The sequence below is a fragment of the Protopterus annectens genome, chromosome 6.part0, assembly GCF_019279795.1.
Source record: "Protopterus annectens isolate FY-2018-M chromosome 6.part0, PAN1.0, whole genome shotgun sequence".
NCBI lineage: Eukaryota > Metazoa > Chordata > Ceratodontiformes > Protopteridae > Protopterus > Protopterus annectens.
This window is the reverse complement of record NC_056737.1, coordinates 1,663,505,556-1,663,524,123: the sequence shown is the minus strand read 5'-3', so window position 1 is coordinate 1,663,524,123 and position 18,568 is coordinate 1,663,505,556. Positions and strand designations below refer to the sequence as shown.

At 41.9% G+C, this 18,568-nt stretch overlaps 1 protein-coding gene across 2 annotated transcripts in view; it reads left to right on the top strand.

Moving 5' to 3' along the window:
* The window catches only part of LPGAT1 (lysophosphatidylglycerol acyltransferase 1), a 1,227,529-nt gene that overhangs the window by 1,142,423 nt on the left and 66,538 nt on the right, over nucleotides 1–18,568 (top strand). Inside the window, exon 7 of one of the 2 annotated variants that reach the window (XR_006365251.1) lies at nucleotides 12,668–12,753. The exons of the other annotated variant lie outside the window; for it this stretch is intronic. The gene's annotated coding sequence lies outside the window, so the exon portion shown is untranslated. The remainder of the gene's footprint in view (nucleotides 1–12,667; nucleotides 12,754–18,568) is intronic. 2 annotated transcript variants of the gene reach the window in all.

The following is an 18,568-nucleotide window of genomic DNA, read 5'->3' as shown; positions in this document are numbered from 1 at the left end:
AAGAAAAACTGAAGAAAATGGTGCCGGATGCCTCTTATATACCCCTGGCACACTGACGTCAGGGAAGAAGCGACAGCAACCGACGCCAGACCAAGACTTTGTAACGCAGGCTGACTGCGGGACCACCTGATGGCAGGATAACCCAAGTGTGATGACTGCAGCAGGGTGAACACGCGAACATCTAAATTTATGGTAGGTCCAAAACTGTACTGTACTCTGAATACTCTTAGAGCATTTCAAGTGGGAGAGTCAGGACTATCCTCAGTTTAAGAAAAGGGTTAGGGAGTTCTTGGATTTACCGCAGCATAAACCTCTGGCTATCCCTCCAGTGTTGAAAGTAGTTGATGTTTTCATGGATAATTCTTTGACTCCTAATTCTGTTCCTCCTGCTCCCAGGAAACCTGACAGGTATTATAGACTTCCTGTTTCTCATCAGTTTCTTTTTAAGAATCCTACTGCTGATCCAGAGACTATTTCTCAGGGCACTAAAGGTGTTAAGGCTACAGTTGCAAAAAATCCGGTTCCCTCTGATACAAAATCTAGGGCCTTGAACAGGTGGGGAAAAAAGCTTTATTCCTCTGCCACCCTTAATATTAGGTCTGTTAATTGTCTTTTTCTTATGCTTAAGTTTCAGCAGCATACATTGGAGCCTAATAAAGCTAAAATTGCTAGTGTTCCTTCCCTGGCGGGGGGTAAGGACATGCAAGATTTATAGAATAATGCCACTTTTGTGACTAAACATTCTTTACACTGTGGTTTTGACATTTTGGAGGCTTCTTGGAGGTCAGCAGCCACTGGATCTGTTATCAGAAGACATGCTTGGCTCAGGAAACAGCCCCTTTCTGAGCCTGTTAAATCTAAGTTACTAGATGTACCTTTGCATAAGGACAATCATTTTGGTAACAAAGCAGAAGAGGTCTTGAAAAGATTGGAGGATAAAGTCAAATCTATGAAAACTGTTAAAGTTTTTCTGCAAGTTCAGCCTCCTCGTTTAAGTAGGCATTACCCTTCTAAGAATTAGATTTTTCCTGATTCCCAGTAAACAGGGACACACTAGGTCTAGGGGTTATAAGTTTTCTATGGGACAGACCTATACTCTTCAAAAGACTAAACAATGGCATGCTTCCTCTTCAAAATCTGGGAGTTCTAAGCAACCTTCCCAAAGTAAGCATTCTCTTTGACTCAGCCCTCCCCCTGCCTGCCCCAGGGTTACCTTGGGGGGAGGTTGGCCAATTTTGCAGACTTTGGTCCACCATCACAGACAAATGGGTACTCAAAATAGCATACCAGGGCTACAGGTTTTCTTTTCACACTTTCCTTGTTCACCAAGGATACCCAGATATTCCTCCAAATCAAAAGGCAGAAGCAGAAAAGCAAATTTCTTCCTTGCTAATCATGGGAGCAAGAGCCAGTACCTGTACTTCAGATAGGCCAAGGTTTCTACTCGAGACTTTTTCTGGTTCCCAAAAAAGAGGGCACCTGGCGCCCCATTCTGGACTTGTCCATACTGAACACTTTACTGGTGATTCCCAAATTCATAATGCTCACTGTTCAGCAGTTGTTGCCAGTACTGGCCAAGGATTCCTGGCTGGTGACTTTGGATCTCAAAGAAGCTTATCTGCACATATCAGTTTGGGAAAGTTGCAGGCAGTACCTTTGTTTCAGAGCTGGAAAGCGACGCTACCAATTCTCTGCACTGCCCTTTGGCTTATCTACTGCTCCCAGAGTTTTTACAAAATGCCTGGCTCCAGTCATTGCTTTTTGCTGGCAGAGAAACATTCAAATTTGCCCTGACTTAGATGATTGCCTCATTCAAGCAAATTCTCCAGAGCAACTTCTAAAGGATTTGGATTTTGTTAGGAACCTTCTCACCTATTTGGGCTACACTCTGAACGAAAGGAAGTTAAGAATGGTACCCACAAGCGAGATTGTATTCCTGGGAGTGAGTCTGAATACAGCTGCCCAGATGGTATTCCTCCCTCAAGAGAAACTAATTCAGCTTTCGAATTACTTCAGGGATTTGGCAATCATAACCCAGCTCTCTGCAAGCCAATTCCTGCAAGCCCTGGGATTCATGGCTTCATGTATTATGATGATTCCATATGCCAAAGCATGCATATGAGGAAAATACAATGGTACCTCAAGAACCTTTGGTGTCAACACACACATGATTTTAGACTTGATACTTCCTCTGATTCCCTGTCTGCAGACAGAGTTTCTTTGGTGGGCGACAGCTTGTTCACAGAACAAAGGCCTGCCTTTTTAACCATTTCCTGCAAGCATGACTCTCACCACAGATGCCTTGGGCTACACTTGGGGAGCGCATCTAGATGGCAGATGCATACAGGGGACTTGGAGCAACCAACAGATTCACCTGCACATAAATCTGAAAGAATTGATAGCAGTCCAGCAGGCCTTGCTGGCTTTCAAGCATCTTCCTTCTTCTGGAACTCTTCTAGTCAGGACAGACCACACCACAATCATGTGGTATATCAACAAGTAGGGAGGGACTCACTCTTACCTCCTGTGCAGACAAAGCATGATTCTATGGTCCATAGCAGCTTCCATGGGCATTCATCTGATAGCTCAGTTTCTTCCAGGCAGACTCAACACCTTGGCAGATCGGTTGAGCAGGCAGGTCCTGGATCCTCATGAGTGGCAACTGAATAAGACCATCTTCTTTCACTTCTTTCAGCATTGGGGTTCTCCCCAGGTGTAGCTCTACTCATCTCCGAACCACCATCTTCTCCCAATCTTTTGCACCGGGGAACATCACAACAAAGCCTGGAGAGTGGATGCTCTGTCCTTCCCCTGGACACAACTTTCAATTTATGCCTTCCCTCCTCGGCCTGTTCTTCCCAGAGTGCTGTTGAAGATAAGGGACGAAAAACCAAGGGCCATTATCATAGCTCCAGACTGGCCCAGACAGCATTGGTATCCACTGCTTCACAGTCTCGCCCAGTCTCAGCCTTGGCATCTTCCCCTGATTCCAGATCTCCTGGTTCAGGAAGAGGGAACATTTCTACATCCTCGTCTTTAGACTCTGCATTTGGCGGCCTGGCTCATAGTGTAAATCTATCTCAACAGGTGGTTGAGGTTCTTTGTGAGGCCAGGAGGCCTAGCACTAGGAAATCTTACGCAGATAAATGGAAAAGATTCTGTATTTGGATGCTAGCTAGATGGGAAGACTCTTGTCAACCATCTCTTTCTCTCATTCTTGATCACCTGGCAGGCTTGCTTAATGGTGGGCTTTCCTTTTCTTCAATCAAGATTCATGCCGCAGCGATTTATGCTTATTGTTCCTTTGAACAACCCATCTTCTCACATCCTTTGAGGAAGCAGCTCCTCTGGGGGGGTTAGCAATTTAAAGCTTCACAGAAGGGCACCTACTGTTGCTTGGGATCTTAATTTTGTGCTTGAGAAACTTACTCTGCCTCCTTTTGAACCAGCTGCTTCAGCAGATTTAAGGTTTCTTTCCTGGAAAACTGCTTTTCTCTTGGCCATTACTTCAGCTAAAAGAGTTTCTGAGCTGCAGGCCTTAATGGCAGTAGAGCCTTTTATCATCTTCCATGAGGATAGGGTTTCCCTTCAAACCAATCCTTCCTTTATGACTAAGGTGGTTTCTAGCTTGACTCTTAATCAATCTATCCACCTGCCTACCTTCTTTCCTAAACTTCAGAATAGAGGAGAAAGACTTCTGCACTCCCTTGATGTTCATAGACAGCTTTGATTTTATCTGGACAGGACTAAAACCTTTCGGAAGTCTGACCAGTTGTTGGTCAGTTTTGCATCTGGAGCTCAGGGCAAAACTATTTCTAAAAGACAGTTTCTAAATGGATTGCCCTTTGTATTCACTTTTGTTACTTGCAGCATGGCAAGGTTCCTCCACAGAGTATCAGGACCCATTCTACTAGAGCAACTTCCACCTCAGCAGCTTTTTTGAGAGGTGTACCTACTAAGGACATCCTGGAAGCAGCTACTTGGACTTCTTTTCACACTTTCACAAAGCATTGCAATTTACCTTTGTTCCCTAAATCCAGGGCTGCTTTTGCCACTACAGTGTTGCAGGGGCATCCTTACCAACCCTTAAATAGTGGGTATTCCTCCTCCCTTTTTTCTTTGGGCTTTGGGAATCGACCCATTTTGTAAGGACTGCATCAGTGAAACACAATGAATATAGTACAGTTGTGTACACTTGCCATAAATGTAGATGTTCGAGTGTATTCACTTTTGCAGTCCTGGCCCTCCCATCCCACTTTTTTCCTAAAGCACAGACTATCTGTTTATTTTGTGGATGGTATGTTTCTAGGGATTTTCATTTCCTGGTCTAGCCTTCTTGGGGGCTCCTGAAAGTTATGGCAAGAAAAACTGAGGAAATGGCGTTGGCTGCCTTCCTTTATACCTGACGTCAGGTTTACAGCCAAAGGCAGCCGATGTCAAACCAAGGCTTTGGTATTCTGGCCAACTTTGGTCTACCGGGAGCCAGATAACCCATTTTGTAAGGACTGCAACAGTGAATACACTCGAACATCTACATTTATGGTAATTGTACACAACTACTATTCTTGGATTGGAACAAAGGGACCATATAGGTCTTGCTTAGCCAGGGAATGCCTGGCTCCCACCCAACTGGATTGAGTGGGCCTTTTGGGAGCAGGGAGAGGATCTGTCTTTTGAGATCCTATGAGAATGAAAAAAAAAGAGATGAAGCCCCTGACTGTGCCCCGAGTTTGGCTTGCAAATCAGGAACTGGAAAAAACAAACAAAGCAGGGTGGGATTAGGTGGCTTACAGTATCTCGGCCTTCCTGAGGAGGGAGTGGTGGCCCTGGTCAGCCAAACTGCTCCTGTAGAAGCCTCCTGTATGACAGAAATGGCTGTAGGTGTGGGGGATGTTGGCTTGATGGTAGTCCTTATTGGCAGATGCATGGGAGCATACACATGCCATGGAAGGGCACTGAACCCCCCCTGCAGTCACGTGGGTGTGCACATCATCCACCATGGGGCAGGTTTACTGACTTAACCACAAAATTTCTGATGACTGGCCTGTATGACAGCATCCTGAGGTGAGAAGGCCGATCGTCGGCAGGCAACTGGGGAGAAAAATGGAACCATTCTGAATACTCCTGTGACTACAGAAGACAATGATATGCACCATATTTCATTTTTACAGTAATAACTCCCTGGGATTTCCTGCTTTGGAAACCCTGAATACAAGAGTTTTTCTCCATCCTCCTCCTAGTTGGCAAAGCCTCCCTTCTGATATCAGGATGTCAGAGTTATAAGGGCTGACAAGCCAGCACCATATTTCTCTGTTCTTTTTTTGCTGTCAGAGCCTGATACAGATCCCTTGTTTCATGTGTTGATCCAAAGCCATAGTTTAAACTGAAAACAACAAAAGTACACCATTGGGAAATTATTTTCCTTATTCCTTACTATTGTGTGATCAGATGTGCATTGTTAAGACCAAAACTTGCTTAAGAGTGTAGGAAACCAATCCCTGACTGAGACTTCCACACTGTGTTTTTTTGCCCAGATCTGGAGCACCATCTGTCCAGTTCGACCTGGTGTGCATATTTTAATTCCAGGATTATTAAGTGTATTGAGGAGTCCATAGAAAAAATATTTAGAAAAATAAATGGAGTATTGGGGACCCACTTGCATTATGTGTCTGCCTGTCAAACTACAGTACAGCTTCCCCAACACAAGAAGAGGCATATGGCTGTCATCCACAACCCTGGATCGATCAGTCCACAGAGGCTTGTGATTGTCAAAAGAGAAGAGACACCTTCTCAGTTCATTGCACCAATGGAGAGCACGAAAATGAGGTATCTACTGAAACCCTTTTGGAGTTCAGCATGCCATTGGTCCCTTCATCATTCTCCCAGGATGAAGGACTTGGGTTATTGGTTAGGTCCAGGATCTCTTTGCAGGTTTCAGCTTTCAAGGGGGGAAGGTGGAATTCCACTTTTGAAAAAAGGAAGCTTCAGCTGACCAGAAGCAGGCTGCAGCCACCCAGGTATGACCTGGGGTGAGCACATCCAGTGCCACATCCAAAGCCAAACCCAAACAGGCTGTATACAGTGTGCCTCAGCCTAGGTCGTGTGAGTTTCAGCCTAGGTCGTGTGAGTTTCAGATTCATTAGGCTTATGTGCAGGACCTTTTTAGGCTAGCTGAGGATCTTGTGGATATTATGAGCTCCAGACAGCTTAAGCAGAACAGGATCCGTGATACAGAATATTCTCCTGAGAAAAAAAAAGAGGAACCCCCCCCAAGAATCTAATTATTCTCACAACTCCGATGAGGAGAGGTAAGGATTATCCCAGTCTAAGAAAAAGGTTGTAGAGAATTTCATATGCTTCCTGAGCACAAACCTCTAGGCCATTCCTCCAGTCTTAGGGGTAGTGGATAATGTCATTCTTGACTCTTCCCTGCAGCCTGACTCATAAGCAAATGCTCCAAGGAAGCTAAACCTTTTCTAAATATGGTGGATCCTGAGATGGCGTCTTCAGGTCCCAAGGCAGCTAAAGGTAACACCTGTAAAAATCCTTCACCAACTGACAAAGTGTGCACTTCAGCCACCTTTGCCATGAGAGCTCTCACTTGCCTGTTCCATGTGGTTAAATACCAGGAAACTCTCCTGTGTCAGATGAAAGACAAACTGGAAAGGATGGAAGTAGAGATCTTGCTAAAGACCAGTTAGATCTCTGTAACTTCTGTGCTTCGGCTGCAAAGCATTCCTTGCAGTGTAGCTTTGATGCTCTAGAATCATCTAACAAGGCAGCTTCTGGATTACTTATTAGGATGCATGACTGGTTAAGAGAACAATCCCTTCTTGAACATGTTAAATTTGAAATCTTGAATTTTATTGATTAAGAATTCTCTATTTTGACCCAATGCTCGAACCGTTTTTAAGAAACTTGATGACAAGGTTAAGTCCCTGCAGACTGTAAAAGACATTTTGCAGGTTCAGTCACTGAGGTTTAGTGGGAACTATTCTACCAAGGCGTGGTCCTTTCCTGCCTAGGCAAAGAGGATGAAAAACCAGGAGGGACAAACAGCAGAGACAGCAAAGGAGATGGTAAGCAGGTCAAAGTACCAGGCCTGTCAGGCCCTGACAGTAGGGGTCCAGCAGAGAACAGCCATGACTCAACCAGGCCCCTACCTATCCCCACTTCAAGGTTCACCTCAATCCCATTCCTTCCTCCACCTTCAAGATTAGGAAGTGGGCTTTCCCCATTTCTAGACAATTAGCTACAGAACCAAAGGGTTATACATATCATAAGATTAGGATGCAAACTTCAGTTTGCCTGCCTCCCATGGCACACTGGCATTCCCTCAGTTCCAATAGGTCAGCTCAGAAAGGCTCATTTACAGGTCAGCCTCTTGCTGGAGTAGGGATCCATAGAAGCTGAATGGTTTTGCAGGATTTCCTCCAACCAGGGACTACTTCTCAAAGAAGAAAAGGGCACAGGATACTATTCAAGGCTTTTTCTAGTACCAAGAAAAGAAGGAACCTGTAGCCAATTCTAGACTGGTCCCAGTAAACAGGTTCAAGAGGGTCCCCAAATTCAAAATGTTAACTCTTCAAAAACCTCTACCCATGCTTTCTTGCCAGGCTTACACTGTCACAGTAGATCTAAAGGATTCTTACCTCCATACCCTATAGCAAAACTTCACTGAAGGTACCTCCACTTAAGAGCAGGTGCGTAGTGTTATCAATTCTGTGCTTTGCCTTTTGGTCTGTCAACTGCTGCCAGTCTCTTTACAAAATGTCTGGTTCCAGTCATTGTATTTTGTAGGACAAATGGCATTCAGATTTATCCTTCTCTAGAAAATTGCCTAATTCAGAAATACTAGATAAAGAAAGCTTCCTTCCCCTGTGAGAGGAAGGCCATCTGCTTGTCAGTGTCTTGAAGGGCTATTAAAAAATATCTTACAAGAGGGAGTGAGATTTTACTTCTTTACACAGAGTGAAACATTGGCTTCAGACGCAGTCCATGGTTAGCAGTAAAGGAACTGTAAACATCTCTCCTGCTAACCATGGACTGATTCATACCTCTCAACTGTGCAGATTTTCACAGAATGTCCAGATTTTTGCCTCATATTTTTGGTCCATTTTGCATAAAATTCTGTTTTTCTGGCAAATTAGTGGCAAATCATAAAAGACTGAAGTTAGAAAATATCAGCAGACATTTGAGTTTCAGACTTCATACCCTTCAGAAAATTCATGATAATGCAAAACCTTTTATTTTATCAACTTTCTAAGTTTGTAAGAGCAATATTTAAAAATTGTCCCTATTTTTGGGCCTTTGTCCCACTTTTATTTATGGCTTTGCCCAGATTTTTTGCTCTAAGAGGTTGAGACGTATGGGAGATACCCAGTCATATACCCCCTTCTGCCTAGCAATGCAGCTATGAGATGTAGCTCTGAAACGGGACTTTACCTTAAGACTGTATGCCTGGGGAAAGCAACAATATGGCAAACCACTTGAGTAAGGACAGTGTCAGACTCTTACAGGTGAATGTTGAATAGAAATATTTAAAAAAAAAAATACTCTAAAGATGGAGTGTGTGCCATACATCGACCCCTTTGCTTCCAAAGAAGACCGGCAACTAAAGATGTATTGCACAAAGACCAAAGACACAAAGGCCTGAAGGATATGTGTATTCTCCTACCCATGGACAGATCTATTTCTAAATGCTTTCCTTCTCATTCCCTGGAAGGGCCAGAGATAATCCTAATTGTGCTGTTTTGGCCAAGGCAGCATTGATGGATCTGATCATTATCCCACAGAGAAACTTTCTACTCGAGGACATCTTAGCCATTCTGGAAGAGGCTAGAAAGACCAGTAAGAGGAAATTGTATCTCTCAAATATGGAAGAGATTCTCTATTTGGTGCCAGGTCAAGGGACAAAAATCTTTGCCAGCACAACTACCCCTGGTACTATTTTATATGGCTAAATTCTTTTCAAAAGGCTTCTCTTATTCTTCTTTTAAGTTTCATGCCTCTGCAATACTGCCTTGTCTTTCCATGCAGCTCCCTCATTTTTTCTAGTCTTTTGTGAAAACAGGACACTTTCCTAGAGTTACAGCTGTCTTCATCAGGGGCATATCTGTGAAAAAAATCCTCCTTTATTGAACAAAAAAAACTTCTCTTTTACTAGCGCTAGACCTGGGTTAATTTCTGCAATTTTGCAGGGCCCCCTGGCTTTGCCCTAGTTCCTTTTTTCGACCTCCCAAGCGTAGCTTTTGGAATTCTCCCAGGGAGTTATTATAGCAACAATGAAATACAATGAGGATAGTACAGTTGTATCTACTTACATAACGGTAGATGTTCAAGTGTCTTCATTGCAGTAGTCTTTCCCTCCCTCCATACCCCTGTTCTAAGCTTTGGTTGCTATCCTATCCTCTTATCCCTCAGTTTTCCTTCCACTTTGTCTGATTCCCCTTTCAGGTCCCTTCCCCTTACAGTGGCCCTCCTGGGGGCAGTATGGGTACTCTGTGCTCCTTGTTTAATTTCTCCAAGTGATTTGGGCTTCTAATACCATAACTGGAATGGACCCCATTCCTAAGTCAGGGTAAATTTAGAGTTGGTGAAATTAGTATTGTTTCAGTCTCTCATCAAAGCAGAAGTGCTCTTCTTAATACCTGCAATGTCCCCAGAAATGCCTCTTTCTGTAGTTCATACTGGGTTATATGTATTAGTAACTTATCTAAGTATGACTGTAAATTCTTCTTTTTAGGCCTGTTAGTCCTACTACTTTTGGAACTTTCTTTCTTTTTTCCACATTGCTGTAATTTCTGCTTGCAAATCCTGCTATTTTATGATTGTGCGTCTCTCTACTTAAGACAGTGTAATCAATGGATATAGCAATTCCAGTGATCAGTGCTACTTTTATGTTTTTCATGGACTACTAGATCTGTTTTTTTCACATCTGTTTTTTGAACTGTTGGTAATGGGGGATTCCATGTGATGTACACTTCATTCTCTGCAATGCTTTTTGGTTGGTGTTTCCAGTGCTGCTCAGTTGCATCTCTATTGTAGTGTTTACACAATCCCCAGTGCAACAGGCTTGCCACATTTTTGTGCCTTTCAGTATACAGGCAATTTGCCATGAGTATATCACATCCAGCAACAAGATGAGCAACTGTTTCCAGTTCTGTTTTACAGAAGCTGCATTTGCCAGTTTCTGCCTCATTTTCAAGGGACTCTGTAAGCCAGTGAGTATATAGTCCACTGTCCTCGAGCCTCCCTTATATTCCCTTCATCTTTTGGCTTCAGTTCACCTCTCCTTTAACCATTCCTTCATCAAACCTTGGTCAACATGAGGTAATTTCAGGAGATCTCTGTACTTGCCACTGAATTTGTGGATTTTCCATTTTTTTCTTTCTCTTCTGATCCTTTTCCTTGTATTCTTTTTTGTTTGTTTTGGCACATTCAGATGATGTCACATTCTTGTCGTCTTCTGGTTTGCTTTCCATTACCACTGATACTGAAATGCTTCAGCTAAACTAAGCAAGTATGTCATGTTAGATTTCTTCTCCTCCTCATGTTTTAAAACTTCAGTATGTTTGGATCTGATAAAGTCAGCAGATATGTATGCATTTTAGGCCTACCTTTTGAGGAAAATGGGATCAGTGACCTTTGTACCCATATACCTTGACATCCTGACGTCTGAGGGGAGGATGTCCACCAGGCCAGGAGGAGAGAAAAGTCTCTGGTATTTGAGCAGGACAAGGATTTTCTCAGAAGGAAATCCCAAGACGTTATTACTGCACAGTGAAGACGCTGTAACATCTTCATTTATGGTTAGACACAACTGTACTTTGTTCAAGGAAGTATATATGTACCTCTTTGCCTCAGTTTCGAAGGACTAGCAGTACAAAATAGAAAACTGTTTTACCTGAAAGAAATTCTCTTTTTATTGCTTTCATCACAAACAATTAAAGGAAAAGCAGTACAGCTACAACAACTTAAGTACATCAGGAAAGAAAAGATACAAACCAGAAAGTTTCAAAAATGACAGGTTCCTTCCTTTTACCCCTTCTACTTCTCATTTTTCCATGAGACAGGTTTCAGTGTCATTGTTCTGCCTGGCAGCAGATAATAAACAAATGGGTGTTTCAATCAGTTAAATGAGAGGATGTGATCAAATCTGTTTAGATACCACCGGGGTAGTGATGTCTCCTCCCAACACACACACACACACAACATTTCGTCAAATGCATCTAGTGCTTCCGTTGATGTCGAAACCTCTGGCAAATGAAGCAGTTCAGAGGTTTTCTTCCAGTCAAAGGTGGCAAGGTTTTTATTTTATATGATTTCTGATTCCAGAAAAAGACAACACATCATGACCGTTTGTGCACTTACTGGATGTGAACACAATTTGTAATTGCAAAGACTTTCAAGATAGTGGCTTTGAAGAGTTACTTTCTTTCATAAATCAGGACTCACTTGGCTACACTATCGTGTAGGACATTCTCTTAAAAAGTACCTTGCGTTCCAGATAACATCTCATTAGTTTTCAACTCTTCTGTGTGGGTTATCTATGGCTGCAGAGTATTTATCAGATTTTTAATTCCATTTCCTGAAGTAAAACATTATCCCTGTTCAGATTGCAGATAGTGGCAAAACACATCCATCAGACCATTGCATTGCTCTGCTCTTTTTGAATACCAATGACATACAGAAAATCCCTGACTCTTTTGACCTCAGTAACTATTCTAGTGGCAGTCATCAGTTCATTGTTGTTGAAAGTCTTTCCAACTCCAAGACAAGTGAACATATATCAAGTGAGTCCTGTTGCACTTATAATTTTGTCATCAGTAAGTCATAATAACAAGATGTTTTCTGAGATCCCTGGAATGTATGTCTTGTACCATCCTGGTCCTTCGGACAAGTTACTTATGGGGAAGATTATGTGGCATCCCGTAAACATTTGTAACCAGTTTGTAGGCCAACTTGATGTGATGATTCCTGTCAAACAGGAGCATAAAATGGTAATTCTTACGGTTATGCGGAGCACACATCTGTTGGGATGACATTACTTCCACCATCCACAGTGCAGATTGTGACTGCAGTACTCTTTGGTCATTGTAATAATAAAGCTACTCCCTGTTTCCTTGGTCATTGTAATAGTAAAGATACTACCCCCCTATAAAAGGTGATTTTACTTTGTTTGTTGTTCCAGTCCAGTTCTAAATATAATTTTTGTTATATTTATGTTGCTCTTGATTAGTCCCTTTGTAGGCTATATAGGGCTCAATGAAATTAAGAAAACTTGTCTCATTTCTGGTTTTGTGTGTGAGGTTCTGCAGCAGCCAGCATTCAAAGGAACAGTATTGCATAACCAGCATTGGGACTAAGGCAGACCTGCTGTCTTATCTGGCTGGGAATGAAGACCTTTAGGGTGAGTAATACCCCAGATGTTAGGATTTATTATTACACTGACCTTTCCATGTCAGTGTTCTACTTTCCTTGTCAGAGATCTACTGTTGTATTAAGCATTCTTTACTGTAGCTGTGCAGTATTTACTATGGTCAAATAAAAAAAAAAAAAAAAAGTACCAAGAAAGTATTTGTAGAGAGTAGGGATAGTAACACAAACTAATGTCTAAATTGCTCAGTTTCAAACATTTAGTCTGTGTTTTTTCTTGTCTATTCAGCTAGATGAAAAGAGTAGCTGATGATGTATGTGGAGAAAAATAGGCACTGCAAATTTACCAGCTATGAAAAACAGCAGCTAACAAAGGTACATTTAGAGAAATGTGTACTCTTAAATTGCCTGTGTTCAACTGTTCATCCTCTGTGATTTCATCCACTTTGGAAACTATTTAAATAGCATGTGGAGCTGGTATCAGTCATATGAGCAAAGTTTCTGCCTCTCAGAAACTAGCCACTGAAAGAGACACCTGTCTGGAAGCAATCACTTCTGATTAGTTTTAGAAAGCTAGCTGTACTACTCCTGTCACAAAGAAAGAACAGATATTCTTCTGTGATCTCTCCTAAAGTATTATTAACTGATAGGATATCTTGCCAAGGATAGCTGTAGATCTGGGCAGTGCACCAAAGCTTGGTACCCTCCCCTTGCGCATTATGTTTTATGTATGAACTCGGCCCATAGTAGGCACCAGTACGTAAGGGATGTATGGAAGCAAAGTACCTCAAAACGTTCTTGCCATCAGCTAAGACCAAATCTGTCATTTCAGCTTTGATTTGTTAGCTGTATGATTTGTGCCTCTTCCTTTCCCATTAAGAGGATAAGTATTCCCATTGGGGACCTTCCTTTTTCTATTTTATTGTACTTTATAAGTTGTGTGTCAAAGAGAGGAAAATATGATTGTGGGAGGCAAATTTCTCACAGAAGTCACCATACTAAATGTTTTGTCTGAGTGCTGAACATTATAATAGGGATTGATGTTCTTTGTGTTTCACTGTTGCAGTCATTACATTTGGGTAATCTGCTGGCAGGTTGCCCTCAGTCAGCCTGATTAACAAAGTCTTGGGTCCTGCGTCGGTTGCTGTCCCTTCTTCCATGACGTCAGGTCGTCAGGGGTATAAAATATGCAGCCGATGCCATTACATCAGTCTTTCTTGCTGCGCGGTGCCCAAAGCAGAAGCAGTTCGCAAGTGCCGGTCAATCAACTCCTGAAATTTTCGTTTTCGAGTTTCAGAACCGAAGTCTTCTACTAAAAGCTAAGTACCCCGTTGGGGAAACTTTTTCTTGCTCCTTACCAATGTCAGTAAAAGTTAATAATTGTATTACTTGTGGGAAGCAAATACCTCATAAGGATTTTCATTGGTACTGTATTCCTTGCCTAGGCCCTGACCACAACGTGCCTTGCTGTCGGTTTTGTGCTAAATTTAATCAGCACACTATAAAACGTCGGTATATTTTTGCCTCTAAATATTTTGGCTCAAGATTTAGCTATCTAGAAATGTCATCAGTTAGCAATCCGACTACTGGAATACCTAAAAAATGCAAAGGAAAAGATAGAGACAGACCGTTGAGGCCCAAAACCGACAACAAAGCTTCTCCTAAGCCAGTCGCCAGTTCGCCGGTACTCAGTGAGGCACTTTCGCGTCCCCTGATACCCGCTACTTTTGATTCGCAGGCCTCTACTGAGACCCATTCGGAGTCCGGTATGCCACGAGATACTTTAAGTATTGAACCCGTGGATGTCTCTACCTTAGATGGGTCCGGAGCCGCTGAGCAGGCACCGGCTTCTGAGGGTGTTTTCAGGCCTAAAGATCTGTATATTAAACTGACACCATCTTCAAAACTAAGGCCAAAAACTACTTCTATGTCTAAAAAACCGACACTTGGGCCACGTGTACAGGCCCCAATGCCTAAAAAAAATGATCAAAATGGCTGAGGACTTAATTACCTTGATCAGGGGTACCCATCCCCCTCCTGCTAAGAGGCCTAGGCAAGGCACTGACTATGAATCTTCAGATCCGGTTTCTATTTCTTCTGATTCCTCTTCTGATCAGGAATTATCTGCTCCCACTTATGAGGACTCTGATGCAGAAGATTCCATCCATTTTGCTTTTCCTCCTGAGGATTTTTCCTTTGGAGAAACTTTGCATACCTTAAGGGAACACTTTCACTGGGAGAGTCAGGATTTCTCAGAATCTAAAAAGAGACTTAGGGATTTTCTTCTTCTTCCTCAGCATAGGCCTTTGGCTATACCTCCTGTTCTAGACATTGTTGATGATGTTTTCTCAGAATCCAGTACAACTCCTGATTCCCTGCCTCCGGCTCCCAGTAAGCCAGACAGATATTACAGGGTTCCTGACTGCCACAAATTCCTTTTTAAAAACCCTACTGCTGACCCTAAAACCATTTCTCAGGGTCCCATGGGTGTTAAGGCCTCTACTGCTAAAAATCCTACCCCTTCTGATAGAGATTCCAGGGCGCTGGATAGATGGGGTAAGAAGGTTTACACGTCTGCAACCTTGGCAATCAGGGCTCTAAACTGTCAATTTCATATGCTTAAATATCAACAGTATGTCATGGGTTTACTTAAACAGAAAATGATGTTGATTTCTGACTGTGTGGAAAATAGAGTTGCAGGATTTATTGCATTCAGCTGAACAAGTTGGGAAACATACTTTGCAATGTGGTTTTGATTTCTTGGAGGCCTCTTGCAGGGCTGCTGTAACTGGATCTGTGATAAGAAGGCATGCTTAGCTCAATGAACAAAATCTGCCTGACCATGTTAAAGCAAAATTGTTGGATGCTCCTTTACAACAGGACCGTCTATTTGGTAATAAGGATGAAGAAGTTTTGAAAAAGATGGAAGATAAAGCTAAATCTATGCAAACTGTGAAAGATTTCCTACAAGTGCAGCCACCCAGGTTTAGTAGGCACTGGCCTACTAAGAACTGGTCCTTTCCAGTACCCACTAGAGCCGCTCAGGTCAAACCCAGGCATTCCAAAAGCTCCAGGTTTCAGTCGCAAGGAACATTTAGAACAAAGTAATGGGGTGCCTCCACCTCCAGATGTGGAAGTAACAAGGCACCTCCGTATGGTCTGAAATTCAGTATTGAAAGTTATTTCCTAACCATTGATGTGGTAGACTTATATTCTTCTATTCCACATGATGTTGCGGTGGAATGGATTCAAGCTATCATGATTTTCAAACAAGCACCAGCTAATGAAATCTCGATGGTTAGAGAATTATTGGATATTATTTTAACATGCAATTTTTTCTCCTTCAACAATCGTTGGTTCCACCAAAAGATAGGGGTGCCTATGAGGTCCCCTTGTGGGGCCAGCGTGGCTAATTTGGTGATGGCTTTCTGGGAGAAGGAATTTGTTTTTCCCAATTCTATAATTCAAGAAAAAGCTCTATTATACACCCATTTCTTGGATGATATTTTTATCATTCTTAAGGGCGACAAAGAAGTGGCAGAGTCTCTAGTTACGAGTTTCAACAATTCAACTGAATTCCTTAAATTCACTTTGAATTTTTCTGGGGAGAGGATGGCATACCTGGACGTGGACCTGCACAAGGATACATCTCAAGGTTGTTTTTTTAGCTAAAATCCACCGGAAAACTACATTCTCCAATTCCTATCTACAATTCAATAGTAACCATCCATTTCACCAGAAGAGATCAATAGTTAAGGGCCAGCTGGTGAGAGTGGCCAGGATGGTGTCTAGAGATAGTGATTTTTTGGATGAATGTCTTTTTATTCAGAACCTCTTCTTGAACAGAGGTTACCCAGGTGGTTTGATTGCAGAATTGCGCAATGAGGTATGTTCCAAGAGGGAGAATGGGATATACCTCCCTATATTAAGCTATCATAATACAGAATCAGATATGTTACCAGAAAATGTCCAGGTTAATAGTTTCTTTCCCTACAGCTTTATTACTACCTATACTGTTGACACAGGTGAAATTGTTTCTATTATCAAGAAGAATTGGAGTTTTCTTTTTACAGATAATCAAGTTTCCTACCAGTTTGGAACATTTCCCAAAGTATCTTTCAGGAGAGGCCTTAATCTAAAGAAGATCCTAGAAATGAACCCCCAGCCCACTAATGCTAGATCTTGAATGTTTAAATGTATTATGTGCAAATATTGCCAGTTTGTCAAAGCAGGCACCCACTTTACGATTAGAGAATCTAAGTATAATATCAGGGGGAGATTCAATTGTACCAGTACACATGTGGTGTACTTGGCCAAGTGCACTGTATGTCCTGTTTTTTATATAGGAAAAACCGATCGGAGACTACAGGAGCGCTTATATGAACACCTGTATGCCATCAGGAAAGAAAAATTGGATAATGCCCTGGCCAAGCATATAAAGGAGTGCCCTGAACATGAATTTAACTCATGGTAATTGACCAGATGGTTTCAAACAATAGGGGGGGGGGTCCTGAATCCTTGTTGCTGGAACTCAAGGAATTGTTATGGCAGTTAAAACTGGATGCCTATCATTATCCAGGTCTATATAGCATGTTGTCTATTGCTAGTATACTGAAACTGAGAAGTTTGGAAAGGTAGGATTTTATTAAGAAGGATGTATTTGTTTATATTTCACTTTCAATAATCATTATCGTTATTATGGTTATGTTTTAGATTAGCTACGCCTTTATTCAGGGGTGGTTAGTCTCTTGTATTTTTAATTTTGTAGTTTTATTTTATGTGTTATGGTTTTTTTTCTTAGAAGATTTTAGATAGTTATGTTTATGTATTTAAATTGCTATAAATTCCTTATATGTAGTTAGGGAAGTATGTATTTGCACTGAGCCAGTACTTTTTTTTTCCAGTTGACTGCGAATATGGCACTATATAAGGCAGTGGTAGTTTAAGCGGTTAGCTTTTTAAATGATTTTTTAAATGATTTTTGAATAGTGATAAAGTTTAGTTATCGGGTTTACTTTAAATGTTGATTTCATGGGAAGGAGAACGTGTTGACATCATGTATTTTAGTAGGGTATTTAAATTAGCCACGTTAGTGGCGCGGTATTTTAAAATTTCTGAAGAAGTTGGTGAGGAGTCGCCGACGAAAAGCAAGACTTGTTTGTTGCTTAAAATAAATTGACGTTCTGCAGCGCATTGGTCTCCTTTGGAGTTGGATGTTCAATTATTTGTTATCTGGTGAACGGTTCCTTTGGCTTCATTTATTTAAGTCTTACTAAAAGTCAGACAGGAAAAACCAAAAATGATTCTGATTGCTCCAGACTGGCCTCGCCAACACTGGTACCCACTCCTGTGCAATATGTCACACCTTCCTCCATGATACCTGCCTCAAACACCTCACCTACTGTCTCAGCAGAACTATCAAATTCTGCACACTCAGCTCCAAACTTTGAATCTTGCAGCATGGCTAATCAACTAATTTCACCAGTTACATCTCTCAGCAAACCCATGATGGATGCCATTTTCATAGGTTCATAGGTTCATAGATTAGTACTAAGCTAACTGCCCTTGCAAGCCATTTTAAGCCTAGCCAATTATCCCTTGTGAGACTCAAATCCTGCACCTTGTGCTTGTAAAAGGGGGCTAGAAGGAGGTCTAAAAAGGTCTGTAAAAGGGCTAGGAGACTAGAAGGCCTAGTACTAGAAGTCTTATGCTGACAAATGGAAAAGATTCTGTGCCTGGAACCAAGCACAAGGAATAAGCACAGCACTACCCAATATTCCTCTGATTCTGCAATATTTAACTGAGATGCTTCACAAGGGCCTGTCTTTTTCTTCATTAAAAATCCATGCCTCTGCCATTTCAGCTCACTACAACACAGAGCCTCCCATCTTTTCTCATCCCCTGCTAAAGCAGTATCTCAGAGGGGCCAAAAATGTAAGACCTCCCAGGAGAGCACCAACTCCTGCATGGGATCTCAGTTTTGTTTTGAAAAAACTCACTCTACCCCCTTTTGAGCCAGCTGCTACTGCAGACCTAAAATTTCTCTCTTGGAAAACAGCTTTTCTCTTAGCAGTCACTTCAGCTAGAAGGATTTCAGAACTACAGGCTCTTATGGCAGCGGAGCCTTTCATTATTTTTTACCCTGACAGGGTGGCTGTTGGAACCAATCCATCCTTTATGCCTAAAGCAG